The sequence below is a fragment of the Pteropus vampyrus genome, unplaced genomic scaffold (assembly GCF_000151845.1).
Source record: "Pteropus vampyrus isolate Shadow unplaced genomic scaffold, Pvam_2.0 Scaffold26, whole genome shotgun sequence".
NCBI classification, from domain to species: Eukaryota; Metazoa; Chordata; class Mammalia; order Chiroptera; family Pteropodidae; genus Pteropus; species Pteropus vampyrus.
Genome location: NW_011888807.1, coordinates 2,355,577 through 2,358,905, shown reverse-complemented (window position 1 = coordinate 2,358,905; position 3,329 = coordinate 2,355,577). Strand labels below are relative to the sequence as shown.

Genomic DNA, 3,329 nt, shown 5'->3' with positions numbered 1-3,329 from the left:
CTTCACAATGTAGATTATACGTTTATGTACTCTATAATATAAATATTTTTGATTTAGTCATTTTTGAGCAAATAACTTGCATTTCATTTCAAAAAGTGTATATCGCATATTTCTTTGGTAAACGTTTTATATGATTGAAAATATATATTACCTTGAAAATTTGGCTCAAAAAAATGATAAGAACTTGAGAGTGCAGACTGATGATTATTTTAATCACATAGTATCCAAAATGGATTTCAGATTGCAAATCTTATAGGAAGTATATAGATAACGCGTGTCTATCTAGGAAATGGGTCATTATTTTTTTTGAATTTTCATTTTGAGAGCTCTTCAAATTACATAATTAAATATTTTGAAGGTATTGAATATTATAAACTAGGAGAAATCAGATGATCAAAATCATCATATTTATACAATGCTATCTGTAAAATTACTTCAACGCTTTGGTGCAGCTATAGAACAAAAAGCTTAAAGCTTTTTTAAAAGACTAGTGCTTAGTAAATGATGTGCATTATCTCATATCTTTCTTTTTAATTATGTGGGTATTTCTGATGAGTAATGCTAACTTTTATCTCAGTTAATGCAATGTTAATTTTCTAATTCAGAATAGAGCATTACAGAGAATTTTATAAATTCATTTGAATCTTCAAAACTATGACATTTAAAAAATATATGATGCTTTTAGTGTTTTTAGTTAGTTGAAAATAATAATCATTTATATATCTTTCTATTTTCTAAGCAATAAAGAATGATTAAGAATAAAATAAAAATACGAAACCTTTGGAAATGTTTGTAAAGAACTATTTATAGGCATTTCAAATGCCAAGTTTATATTTATGCACAATTAACTATAATCTATTAAGAAAAAATAAAACCAAGGGAAATTAGTTCTAAATTCAGAGATTCATTTAAAAAATGTTATGTGAGAATATAACAAAATAGTAACAGTCAACGACACATTTTGGCAGGGAAGGAGCAACATGAGAAAAAAAAAAAAAAAACCCAGTGGGTCCATGGACATTATTTTCTATCTAAGATTTAAATGTGAACTTATAGCCCATAAAGACACTGCGTTGGTTAACATGAAGTAATAAAAATACATACAAATACATAATACATAAGACATTTATATAATCCATAGAAAGAATCCTAATATAAGCATGGAAAAATCAAGTACAAAAAATGCCAAAAAAGATATAATGACATGCATGGGAAAAAAAGTTCTCTCATATGTATAATTGGAATATTAAAAGGAGAATAGAGAGAGATACAGGAAAAAAATAAATATTTACAAAAATACTGGGTAAATATTTTCAAATGCTCTTGGAATATATTAAAACACTGATTCAACAAAATTTTAAAACTCCAAACAGGACAAATATAAAGGAAACCACATATAAGTTCATCATAAATAAACTGCTGAAAAAGACAAAACAAACAAACAAAAACCTAAAAAGCTATTGGAGAAAAATCATCGTTAGTTTCAATAGTTCTGGAAAAAAGTGAGCTAGCCTAGAATCTTATACCTAGCAAATATATTATTCTTAGATAAAGGTAAAATAATAACATTTTCTGAAAAATAAAAATGAAAAGAACGAATATGTAAGGGCCTACTAAAGAGAGTTTCTATTTTCATAGAAAATATATGAAAGAAGGATGAAATATAGTGACTTTTTAAGTAAATGACAATAAAGTCTTATGAAGTTTATGACATGTGCAAATAAAATATATAGAAATTGTTTCAGAGTCTCCAAGTCCACCTACATGTATTGTAATTCACTAGAAGGACTCACAGACTCAGCATGTAGTTGGCCCCATGGTTTAGATTTATTTAGGAACACAGCGACATAATAATACAGTTACACTAGATGCACAGCTGGGTCAATAAAGGAAAAAGATATAAGCAGAGTCTGAAGCAATCCATGTGCAGGCTACCTATACTTTCTTCCTCTGATGAGAGCTCACACAGAGAGTACCATCCCTACAGCTAAGAAAATACAGCAACATAGTGCAGTAGTTCTGCCCAGGGAGACTCATTTGAGACTAAGAGCATAGGATTTGTATTGGGAGCTTTTCATGTGGACATACTTAGCTCAACTACTGGACTCTCAGAGGAATACAGATGTTCACTATAAATCACACTGTAGGCACAGAGAGACAATTTATCAGGAAGAAATTTGGAATCAAAGTTTCCAGATGCTAGCCAAGGAAGCCCTTCTAAAGATAGCAGCCTCAGGCCTACATTGTTAACTCTTTTCTGTACAGTAACAGTAGCACAAAAATAGAAAGGGGAAAAGTTCAACTATTATAAGGTTCTGTCATTGCTCAGCAAGTGATAAAAAAAATTTTGTAACCTTGGAGTAACAAGAAAAGGAATAAATAAGGATTGAGAACAGTCAAGATAGTAGATGAGAAAAGACAAATGATATGAGAATACCTGATTGATGTAAAAGAAAGAAGTAAGAAATAAAGGGGAAAAAACTAGTGCTATAAATAGATAACACAAAGTGAGATGGTAGATATAAACCATGAGATATCACATACTGATGTAATAGTCTACTATAAAACAAAGATCATCAGACTGAAAATAATAAACAAATAAAAAGACAAAACAATTAAACAAAAAATGCAACTATACATGTTTATAAGAGATACACTTCAAATGTAAAGATACAAGTCCTTGGCCATGCCACCTTGAACAAGCCCAATCCCGTCTGATCTCGGAAGCTAAGCAGGGTCGGACCTGGTTAGAACTTGGATGGGAGACCACCTAGGAAGTTCAGGTACTGTAGGCATAAAAAAATAAAAAAAATTAAAAAAAATAAGGGATTGTAAGATGACAAGGTCCTTTCAATCTGTGAGGTCAACCAAGGGTTGCCTTGCCTAAAAAATAGAAAAGAGAAGAGAAGAGAAGAGAAGAAAGGAAAAGAAAAGAAGAAAAGAAATGAAAAGAAGAAAAGAAAGGAATGGAAAAGATATATCAACCAAAGAAAACTGGTAATGTTACTATCCCACAAAAGGATGCATATAATGGGAATAATAATCCAAATTTGTATGCTTCGAACACTGCACGTACAGAAAACACAACAGAAATATAATATTACAATGATATCATTTACAATGGAAAATTTCAAGGGATATATTTAATGAAATATTTTCAGGACTTTTAAACTGAAAAACTAGAAAACATGATTAAAAATTTAATAAGACTTAAATGAATGAAAGAAAATATCATGCACATTGATAAGGTGTATTATATAAATAATAATTTTCCACAAATTATTTTATAGATTTGCAGCAAGCTCAATAAATATTTTCAAAACAGCTCA

The 3,329-nt window shown here is 29.6% G+C and overlaps 1 pseudogene; it reads left to right on the top strand.

The window, feature by feature from the left end:
- The first annotated feature begins 2,676 nt into the window (after positions 1 to 2,676).
- LOC111737447 lies at positions 2,677 to 2,795 on the top strand (annotated as a pseudogene).
- Positions 2,796 to 3,329: the final 534 nt, after the last annotated feature.